At 38.2% G+C, this 11,742-nt stretch overlaps 1 long non-coding RNA gene across 1 annotated transcript in view; it reads right to left on the bottom strand.

Moving 5' to 3' along the window:
• Positions 1 to 273: 273 nt before the first annotated feature.
• Positions 274 to 11,742, bottom strand: part of LOC116658281 — a 28,242-nt gene continuing 16,773 nt past the window's right edge. Inside the window, exons 3-4 of the long non-coding RNA XR_004313592.1 lie at positions 4,006 to 4,124; positions 274 to 1,334 (exon numbers count right to left, since the gene is read on the bottom strand). This is a non-coding gene — a long non-coding RNA (uncharacterized LOC116658281). The remainder of the gene's footprint in view (positions 1,335 to 4,005; positions 4,125 to 11,742) is intronic.

Here is an 11,742-nt window from a genome sequence, read left to right as displayed (position 1 = left end):
TTGTCTTTTCATTTTGTGGATGGTTTCCTTGGCTATGCAGAAACTTTGTAGTTTGATATAGTCCCACTTGTTTTCTCTTTTAACAGATGAGTAGCAGGTGAAAGATGACTTTCCAATGTTATTAAGATAATCATACTTAGTAAAAAGGCTCAGAAAGGACACACGGACACACACACACACACACACACACACACACACACACACAGGAAGTAATTTAATAGTACCTGGGATAAAATTGTTTATTGTTTTTCATATAAGAAAAAGTTGGAGAACTGGTTCTGTGTATCCCATTAACCATGTTTACCATCAGAGCAGCTGGTAAGGTAATGCAGTGGTGACAGTAATTTCTATAATGCAATGGTGACAGTAATTTCTAGAGGGATCATTAATGTTATTACTCAAACAATATAGTCAAATTATCCATCAAGTCTTAATTTTTCTAAAGAGCATGTTTGCAGATAACTGTGAAAGTACACACACAAGCCCAGCGTGTGCAGGGAATTCACGCACACAGACCCAGCCCGATCTTCTTCTTTTTCTTTAAATACCTGACTTCACAAAATTTACCAATAAACACAACTCTACAATGTAACACTCTCTTTCTAGTATTTAAATGTCCAAGTTTTTAATGCAGAAATCCATTTTCCTAAGGCAAGAACATAATGTAAATTATAATTGTTTTTCAGCAGTTGAAAATATCATCAACTTTCCAAGATAATAAATATTTTCCAGCAGCGTAGCTCCTCTTTATCATGTAACACATTTTTTTTAAGAGTTGCTTATGTTCCAAACCCTATTCTAAGTATTGCAGATATAATAACCCAGTTTCCATCACTATGGGATTTACAATATAAGGAGAAAAACAAATATAAACAAAGGACTATTAAGTATACAGAGGACTAAGAAGAGCTCAATGCTAAGAGGGTAAAGACATAACCTATTCCAGGATCAAAAAAGAGAAATGCACTGTTGTAACATATTTCCTTTAATCAAATGCTTGGGTATTCACATTGTTTCCAAAGTTTCACTGTTATTTAAAAAACTGACTCCCCTGTACATCCTGAAAGATGTATTCATATCATCAATTAAATATTCAATTATGAATATTTGCATAATTTTATGGTGAGTGATTTAGATAAATTCTTAGGAGTGGAACTGAGGAGGCAGAGCATATGCACCATTTCAAGGCTTCTCATTTGTGTTACATCTCCTCCGGGAAGGTTATAACCAAGTGACAGGTCGCAGGTCACCAACTGTGTTTGTGCTTGAGATATTCTCAGTCTCTTTCTGTCTTCCTCCTCCACTCTTTTGTCCCCATAATAGATGCCAGTTACCTATTAAGGAGTCATATTTAAAACACAAGAGAGAGAGTTTTGAGTTAATTAGTCCAGGGTTTATTCAGCTTGATTAAAAGAAGAATCATCTAGGGGAACTTGTGAAAACCCGAATTTCTGAGTTTAAAAAAAAAATCACAAGGAAGGCAAAAAAATAAGAGGAAACTCTTATTTTTAAAAAGTGCCAAGTTTTATAAAGCAGAAAAAGAAAAAAGCAAACTTATCCATGGAAATATCTGTTAAAATGCTTAAAGGCCAGCAAGGCATGGACTGTGCGCTCCACTGCTATCAAAGGGACCAAGAATAATATTTATGTGCCGTCTTAAGCATATCAGTGAAGCAAGTTTACTGTTGTGCAGAAATGTAGTTTCCTGGGTCTAATACTTAATGACTTTGCAAAACTATTGCTTCAAGGACTTGCACTGTCTAAACTTTCACAGTTTAATTTATCGGAGAGTTCAAAAAAAGCAGCTCCAACTAGTATCAGTATTTCCTTTACTTTATTTTACTTTCATTGACACAAATTAATGGATGAGAGAGTATCAAATTTAAATCGGTGAAGCAGTTAATGGGGTTTTTTTTCTCACCATATGCATGTTTGAGCAGGAAGGAGCTGTGCTTTGCAAGGTGATTTGTATTCAACAGTTATGAAACATATCTCAGATTTCTGCAATGCACCAGATCCCAGACTAAACTGAAAATAAGAAGTTGCATTTACCATTTCCTGCAATAGGAAGTTCAACTATCTAACCTGGGAGCAGATATATTTAAGAAAATTATAAGATGATAATACACGGAAGTGGAAACAAATGCAAAATACTCTGGTAGTACTGAAAGAGACTAGATCAAGAACGACCAAATGATTGCACTCAGAAAATTCTTCAAGATAAAGAGAAAGGGAGTTTAGTTTAAACATCTAAATACACAATTTAAAAATATTAATTTGCAAATTTATTTTGTCTATTAACATATTTGATTAGCATTTTAAAGAAAAATCATAAAGCCAAGGTTGCTATCTCCCTTGTGCAGACAAATGGCTCTCCGTCAGAGACACAGTATCTCTTAGTGACACTTTGTTCTGACTGAGCAGCAATCATTCAGCTACTTGTTTAGCAAAGCTCGTTGGCAGTGTAATGGAAATAGCACCAGAATGAACAGTATATGGGCAGGATATAATTTAATGCTTGTAGATATATATTGGCATGCTCACTGCAGTTTTAAAATGTGTGTAATTGAGTATCTTTAATGCAGTTAGACATGATCTTCTGTCCTCAGCGTAGAACTTCCCTTAGCTTGTAAATCTCTCATGCAGCAGTGCTACCTAAATCAGCGCATTAGCCTAAACAACTCTTGCAGTTCATCAATGAAATTATACTCTTAGTTGGCACATAACATAGTTAGAACTTGTCTATCATATTAACCCAGGACATGAAATAAAAGGTTATATAAAACACATTGTTCTTTCTACCACATAATAAATCCTTGTTTACAGAGTGCATCTGAAGAGCGGTTTGGCAGGATCAGTGAAATAATTACATTTAAAGGAATAGATTCTTAATTAAAATATGATTCTCTACATTCATCCAAGTTTTCAAATATTTTAACATTTCTGTCATAGGCTCCCAAACAGCTAATTTTTGCCTTTCTTTTAAGATTACTCTACACAGTTCCGAGTAGCCTTTATCAGTCACTACTTCAGGAAACTTTCAGAATAACATTCCAAGATCTAATTCCCAAAAAACAGTGCATTTCAGTGTATTTCAAAGATAAATTTGTGAAGAAACAAGCACACTTTAGAATGGGTAAGTGTTCTTCTGTTTGTACAACTCCCAATGTGCTGGCTAATCTTGTTTTAACAGGGACCAATAATGGTGCTCACTGTTTCCCCTCAGAAACTAGACCTGGTCTATACCACCATCCAAACTAAATGGTTTTGTAAATAGACAGTGGGTTGGAAATAATATAAACGATTTAAGCCAGAGGATTTGGGGGTTCCGTGTAAATATTTGACTGCAAGAATATTCCAAATGAAGCAAACGCTTGGGCAGCCCTCCACTTTGTTGGAACTAAATCTGGCAACGGTTGCCTTTGTACTGGCAAATGGAGTCTAGTAAAATGGGACTAGACTCCTCCAAAGACTTGTACAGAAGCCTATCACTGCTAGGAACATATGACCAAACACGGATTTTTGAAAATGCTTACATCACTGTAATGACACAAAAGTTTTTATAAACATTTTCGATAGAAAGCCACTGAAAACCCATGAGAATTCCGAGCTGATAGGAGGTTTAGAGGAGAAAGAGGTGGGGCAGGAAGAGGTGGTGGAACTCTGGGACATGGGCAGATAACTAATAAACATTTTCATGGGCCCGTTGCCAAATTATTTGGGAATTATTACCGCACTAACAAAATCTGTTGGAAAATTTTGGCATGAAATTTACATTTGTTTCTAAATTCTGTGGTTGAGCTGGCAAGGAAAGATTTAACTAAGAAATTGATTTACCAAACATTCATTTTATTTGTAAGCTACTTGAGCAGCAATGTTCAAAGTAGGGATTCAGAAATTTTCATAATACGTAACCTAAACACTTGAATTCAAGGAAACAATGAAACTTTTCCCGTATTACATTTATCTCATCAAATTTCTATTATCATTAATCAAAGGATTAACCTTCATTTCAAATGGCTGAAGGATTCAGTGCACGTCTGAAATGTGCCTTCTCCATTTTTGAAGGTCGTGTTATTATCCAGTTCAGCAGTTGCTCCGTTTTCCCGTCCAGATTATCGCATCTATTAAGAGAAAACGAAAATGCAAGGGATGGAGACTGCACCACTCACAAGGATTAAGATAACTCTCCAAAGATTGGAAATTTCTCTTTGAGATCAAAAATCACTCCTTGAAAATAAAATTTTCCTTCAGTTTTACTCTCTGCCCCTCTAATGCTCACTGTACTTGCCTTCTTCTTTTGACCTGTACTAACACTGGGTGATTTGGCATTTTCTGCCATCTATAGATGTGCCCCCTACTTTACTAGGCATCAAAAGGAAAATTAAGGAAAAGACACATAATTGTAAGAAAGAATAAGCTAAGTGCATAAGAAAGTACTAAATGCTGCAGAAGTACCCAAGAAGAGATTGTATACAATTTGTCTAGGAATTGGACTAAGAAAACTTTGTGGATGAAATGAGACTTCAATTGGCTTTAGAGAGAGAGAGTCCCCCAAATGAGAGAGAGAATGGTTTAAAATACAAAAAGAAGAATCATATCACTGTCTAGTTGAACATCCTCCCCATCACCTTCAGAGTCCCATGCAGACATGGAGACGCGGATGGCGAGGTCCAGCATCGGGCAGACCCTGCCTGCCTCTCAGTTTTTTCATCTCACAGATTCACTGTGACGTCTGCGCCCTTGTCCTGCACAGACTGACCTACAACCCCCTGTGGAAGGTAAGCACTTTTGACTTCAAACCATTGATTTCCAGCTTCTACTGCTCAGAACAGGCTAGAGTCCTCTTCTTTCTAGTAAGTTTTCCCTCTCCACCACTTTGCCTGGTCAACTGCTGCTCACACGCACAAAACCCATCTTAAACCTCAATTCCTCTGGGAATCCCTCGTCAGTCATTTTATGTATTTACAGATTCTAGCCTGTGCATGTGCTCATTTCGTGCCTCATTATCATCATGGGTCCAAAGGTGCCCTCTTGTTGTAGGAATTTATTTATTACTTTTTAGCTGCTCATCCACTCCTGTCCCTCCCTCTGCCACATGCAACACTGCAATTATTCATTGTTTAATGAGAATGAGTTTATCTGTATATGTTTCCAAACTCTATAGCTTGAACACATGCATTTTCAAATGTATGTAAATGTGCTGTTTTAAAGTTCTCTTTGAAAAAAAAATAAAGTTCTCTTTGTTTCTTACTTTTCACTAAATACTTTGTATTTAAGATCTAACTACATTGCTCTTACTCTGAGTAATCCTTGTATCTGATTGTTGTATATATTCCATGATGTGTCCACTCTCCCAATGTTGGTCATTTGGGTTGCCTGGATGAATCTTTCATCACATGTGCATGCACACACACACACACACTCTCTCTCATTCACACTCATTCTCACATATACACACTTGCATACACTCACACCCACAGGAATACTCACACACAGGCACCTCACACATGCATGAATGTTGCGATGACAATGCCCCATTATGAACATGTAAGAACTTCTTTGGTACATGGACCCTGAAGAAGAACTCCTGAGTTATGAGCTGTGTTTATGCTTAATATTTCCAAATAGTGCCAGGCTGTTGGCCAGAACGGCTGAGGGTTTCCATACCCACACCTTTCTGCCAGCACTGGGCATTACCCAGCTTTCTAATGGGCCCAGTCAAGTAACATATGAGAAACCTTTGCTGACACAGCTCCTCACCACTTAGACTGAATTGTCTCTCTTTTTTTGTCCGCTAGTCTGTACTAACCTATAAAATTAGTGGCCGTTAAAACCCAAAGACCCAAAAACATTTTGAAGGACAAAGATTTTAAGAAAAAACAGCTAAGAATGAAACAAAGTCAATTATTACCCCAATGCAGGAAACTAGGAATTGGCTCGGATGACAGAGATGTGACCCAATGTCAATACACGTTCATTTCCACACGTCAGAAGGCAACCTATTCACAACTCGTGTATAGAATCATTATACATTTCTTACACATTTCATATTTTCAGTGATAGTAATATTCAACGCCTTAAGTTCCTTTAGGTATCTCACGAATTCTAATAACTCCCTGAAATATAGAGTTATCCTTTTCATAATATCATAAACCGGCGACAGAGGTCAAGGGGAGCAGCTAGGAACCTGTCCTTTCCTCAGGCAGCCACGCCTCCCAGCAGGGGGTTTCAGCCTCGGTGCTCCGTCTGGCTCAGCAGGTGCCAGACGCCTGCTCTGGTTCTCCGGGTGTCTGGGCGCAGGGGCCGGACGTCAGTGCAGCCCTCTAACGCACGTCTGTCTGGGCTGCCCGAGGAAGTCTTTGTCTGCTTTGTTCTGACCTTTTCAAAGTCTTCCTTAATTCACATATTCAAAAAGTATTCTTTGAAGTAGTTTGTAATAAATAATTTCATCTATTTGTCACTGATTTACATCTTGTTCATTCCTAAAGGAATTTTAAGTGGCAAGGAGTTGTTCACTTTATTTCAATGACATGGCTAATTTTATGTCCTTATGCTATGAACCGGACTTTTTGTTTCCACTGCAGCTTTTTGTTCCTTCTCGGAGAAGAGGATCACATGCATTTCTACGTGGATCACAATGGCTCACAGCGAGGCAGCCGGTCACATCCTTGGGGGTTGCCCTTATGTTACACATACAGGTCAGCTTTCCTTAAAGATGTTTGATTTTATCCTTTATAGAGCTATATTTAACTTTTCTTATATTCCAGCCCTCTGTAGCAGAGAATTTCTAAATCTATGAAGCTTAATTAGAAAGAAACCAGGGACACATATGGCAGACAGACTTAAAAATCAGAAGCTTTGGATTTGAACTATTCTCCCATGAACTCCACTCAATGATTAGGAGCACTTAATAAAGATTTTCAATCCTTTGCCTGTAATTTATAGTAACACATTTGTATTTTAATATGAATGTCCATTATTATGTATTGAACAAACATCTTTCGGAGCACTAACAACATGTGGGCTACTGTTCTGAGTACTTTACATAAATAAAGCCTCGGATCTTCAGTGAACACTATTAAGCAGGCAGTAGTATTATCTCCACTTTACAAGTGAAGAAATGAGGTCCAGAGAGGGTAAGTAACTTGTTCAAGTCCACAAAGCTTGTCAGCACCAAAGCCAGGATTCTAACGTTGGCAGTCTAGCTACACAGTCAATGATCCCGAAACGTTTCTAATGAAAGGTCCCAAAACACAACATGATCTTAATAGTTTTCAGGCAAATCACACAGGACTATAATTATTGTGTATGTAACCGGAAAAGCTTATTCTGTGAACGATAAGAGAGATACTATTTCATAAAATCCAGATCACAGGCTGTGGCTTTCTTCACTTTCCTAATTAGGAAGCTTTATTCCAACCATCCCCCAGAAGCGCTCCGTGGATTGTTGTGCTGCAGGACAAATGGGACCAACCGCCTTACTTCTCATTTCCCTGCCTGTTTTCTTGTCACCCAGTCTCTTTGAACCAAAAGTATCACAACATAACAACAAGATATCATATCATAAATTAAAAGCATATCTTTAAATTTCATCAAAAGGAAAATTGACCCATATTTATCAACAATGGTACCAAAGCTTATCATTCAATTACTTGATATAGAAACCTAAAATTCACCTTTCTACCATCAATATGTTATGTTTTACTTTAAAAGACAATTGCATATCATTTACACTTTTTAAGTTAAAAAGGACATGCCAATAAAACTTCATGAAACTCTCAGCATGCACTTATAACCAGCCTAGAGCTTGGAAATGCTCACATAAATAAGGCAATACCTAGCATCAGAAAATACATATGCAGAAAACAGAAAAATCAAAATCTGCTGTAGTTGCAACAAACAAGGTAGACCAAGGTTTTCTGTTGTTAAGAGTTTCCTGTATTGAAAGCATCAGATGCAGTGCTTAATTTACTTTTTAAGCAGTAAAATAACCATAAGAACTTATTTGAATTAAAGATGCTTACACATTAAGACTTTCTTTTAGGTCTCACATAAATGAAAATGAAAGGACTTGTAGATGTAGACTGGTTTCCAAGGTCAGATTAAAGTCATTTTGGAAAACTACTTCACAGACCAAGTTAACACATTTGGACAATTAACTCAGATGAAAATTTTATGGGACATCATCCACTTTGAAGCCTAGAAACCTTGTTGGAAACAATGCATTTTCTGGATATTTCTGATAGGTTTATGCTTTGATTTGGGGCCTATTTGAACTCCCATATTATTCTTCAGTGTAACAGCATCTCTGAAACAAATCATGCGGTGATGTCATGGTAAGAACTAGAAAAGCTTTCCAAACAGAGATAACAAACATGTTATTCTGCTGAAACATACATTCACAGGTACAGAGGCCATCCAAATGGGGGAAGATCTTTATTAACCTTGTGACCTCGGCCTGCAATGCCCACAGCTGCTCATTACTCATTCTCCAAGTCCAGCCTTACCATCCCTTTGAAAAGGCTTTCCCCAATCTCCCAATCTAAAGCAGGCCCCTTATGATCTTTCAGATAAATCTACGCTTTCCTTGTAGAGTACTGTCTCAGTTAGCTCAGGCTGCCATAACAAAACGCCACAGCCTAGAAGCTTCAACAACAGAAATGTGTTTTCTCAGTCTTGGAGCCTGAAAGTCTGAACTCAGAGTGCTGGTATGATCTAGTTCTGGTGAGAACTCCATTCCTGGCTCACAGATGGCTTTCTCACGGTGTCCTCCCATGTATGACAGAGAAGAGATGTCCCATGTCTCTTTCTCTTCTTAGAAGGGCACCACTTCCATCAGATCAGGGCTCCACCCTTATGACCTCATTTAACCTTGGTCACCTCCTCAAAAGCCCTATCTCCAGTATAGTCATGGGGGTTAGGGCTTCAATGTAAGTATTGGGGTAGGGGGCATAATTTAGTCCAAAGCAAGTATCTACTACAATGTTTCACTACTTAGTAACTTTCTTACTTATTTAATGGCTTTGCCTCCCCCCAACTCAATTATAAGCTCTAAGGACCAGAGATGCATTTGCCTTGGGCACCACTGAATGTCCAGCACTCAGTGTAGTACCAAGAAACTTGGGCCATGTGTCTTTCTCCAAACTCAACAATCTGATTAGTGATCCCAATTCACCTAGAGCAAAGAGAACAAGACAGTGGCAAGAGGCCAGGAGTGTCATAATGGAAGAAAGCCTTAAAAGTGGGAAATAATAATTCCACCACTAACACCTCATACAAATTTATGAGCATAAATCCTTTAAGCTAGTGTCATAATTCATAGAGTTTTGGTAAAGATGACCACAATCACTGCCCAACTTTGTAAAGTTCTTTGCAGTTAAAAATTTCTTTATACTGACTTCCTTATTTAATTCTAACAATAGACTATTGTCCTCATATTTTAGTTCAATAGGAAGAGTAAAATTGAAGTAACAAATTTAGTTTATAAGATGTGGTAATACTGAGGATGAAATTCATGTCTGTTAAGCTCAGTACTTCCACCATTATGTCTGGATGTCTCAGAATCTGACACACATATTCCCCTCGGCATAGGTGATGCAGGCTGTCTAGGATAAATTTGAGAAAAGTAACCTTGACTTTATTGGTGGAACTCAATAAGAGTTGACTACAGAATTTCAAAATCAATTAGATTGAAATTTTAGAATAGAATGGAGAGAAATGGCCACTACAGTGTTTTGTTAAACCAGTACGGTGTATAACCAATGCCAGAAATCTCTCTCTTAAGATGCTGCTTAAGATATTTCTTTGTTCTGATGCTAAACAGTCCAAGAAAATTAAAGGGTTCATTTTTCTTGAGATATTAACTTAATCAGTGTGGTTAATTTTCCATGTTCCACTTCATGAGAATCATTTTGAGATTTTTAAAACATGAGTTTTTGTCCTTTGAGCAAGGATAAATTTAATCAGCTACTGTTTCTTTGTGTGTACCTCAGAACATCTCCCACATGAAAAAAGATTTAAGTTGGCCATTAATAAGGATAATATTATAAAATAATCCCCCAAAAGTACTTCTATGAGTTATCAATTGACATTATTTTGCACTCTATTGTTTTAAAAGTTTTAAATGGGGAAGATTCATGTTTGCATAGAGATATACAGAGAATATGTCTTGAAGCTACTGAAAAGAATCCTTTCCATCAACAGATGAATTTCAGAAATTTCTGTGTGAAGACGCAGATCATAACCACATTGCTTTTTTCTTTCAAGGTTTAACCAGAGTGTGTTGTACCAGGTGCTATGCTGAGTGCTGGACGTTCAGTGGTGCCCAAGGCAAACAGGTTCCTGACCCTGACAGCTTATCATTGAGTTGGGGAGGAAGCCATCGAACAAGTAAACAAGTTATGAAGTAGCGAAACATCGTGGTAGACACTTGCCGGGGACTCACAGGTCAGCGCCTCCTTTCTCTCTCTCTGTGGTGAGCTCTGTAGAAACTAGGAGCTGTGTTTCCTCTGCTGTGTTCTCCCAGAGGTGAGCTCCACAGATGATGGAGGGAGCCTCCTCCCAGTTCAAGGCTGCTAGTGACAGGAGGCGTGGTAGCCAGCACCCAATAAGGCCACCCAATGACCCGAGCCTTCTCGTATTCTTGCCACTGGGTAGTCCCCTCCCACACTGAAACCAGCTGACTTATGAAACTAATAAGATAATGCAGAAATGACAAGGTGTGACTGCTAAGCCATAAAAGAAATTGCGTCTTCTCTCTTGCTCTGTCTTGGGTTACCCCCTTTAGGGGAAGCCGGCTGCCAATGTCATGAAAACATTTAAATAATTCGGAGAAACTGAGGCCTGCTGCCAACATCCAGCACCAATTTGTCAGCAATATGCTTGAGCTCTCTTGGAATAAGATCCTCTAACCCCAAGTAAGCTTTCAACTGTGACCTAAACCAACATCTTGACTGCAACTTCATAGGAGACCCTGAGCCAGAAACATGCTGGCTGAATTCCGCATCTGTAGAAAATGTGACAGAATAAACATTTACTATTGTTCTAGCTGCTAAGTCTGGAGATCATTTTTACACAGCAATAAGTAGTAAATATAAAAAATTAAGTGCTCTTTAATCTTGCATCTGTTAACAGACATAAACTATATTTTCCAACATCAGCTTGAAATATCAGAGTTGAAATTTTCCCTTCCGAATGCTGCCTGTTTTGTCTTTCTGTCATTACTTCAGAACTTGAGCAGGGAAGTTTGATTCCAGTTCTTGGGTCCTCTCAAACATCTTAATATTATTCATGGCATTTTATCATTGATTCATCTATGCAACAAGCATTCTATTGAACACCTCTTAAATTCCAAGCTCTGTGCAAAAGTTTTAAATGCCAAAAGAACTAGAACTTCCACTGAATTGGAAGTTTCCATAGTCCATGGAAAAAAAGGCAGAACTACTAAAAACTATGAATTACTATCATAGAGAGACAAATTTCAATTAACTTGTCAGTGGGGTATAGGGGCAGAAAGAGAAGATTTCAGCAAGTGTAGAAATGGCTCAACATATTTAATCAGATGCACCTCCCATATAGAGACAGCGTAAGCAAGCAAGCCCAGCCCAGCCCCACGTGTCACCTTCCTGATGGTAACCCTTCTTGAAAAACAAAGCACAGTGGTTGACGGCCCAGATCCTGGGGCCAGGCTGTCTCTGTTTCGGTCTTGTCGTTGCCTTTTGCAACTCGCGTGTTCTTGGG

This window comes from Camelus ferus, chromosome 2, assembly GCF_009834535.1.
Source record: "Camelus ferus isolate YT-003-E chromosome 2, BCGSAC_Cfer_1.0, whole genome shotgun sequence".
Taxonomy (NCBI): domain Eukaryota; kingdom Metazoa; phylum Chordata; class Mammalia; order Artiodactyla; family Camelidae; genus Camelus; species Camelus ferus.
Note: the sequence above shows the minus strand (reverse complement) of the source record. Positions and strands in the feature narration are given on the sequence as shown.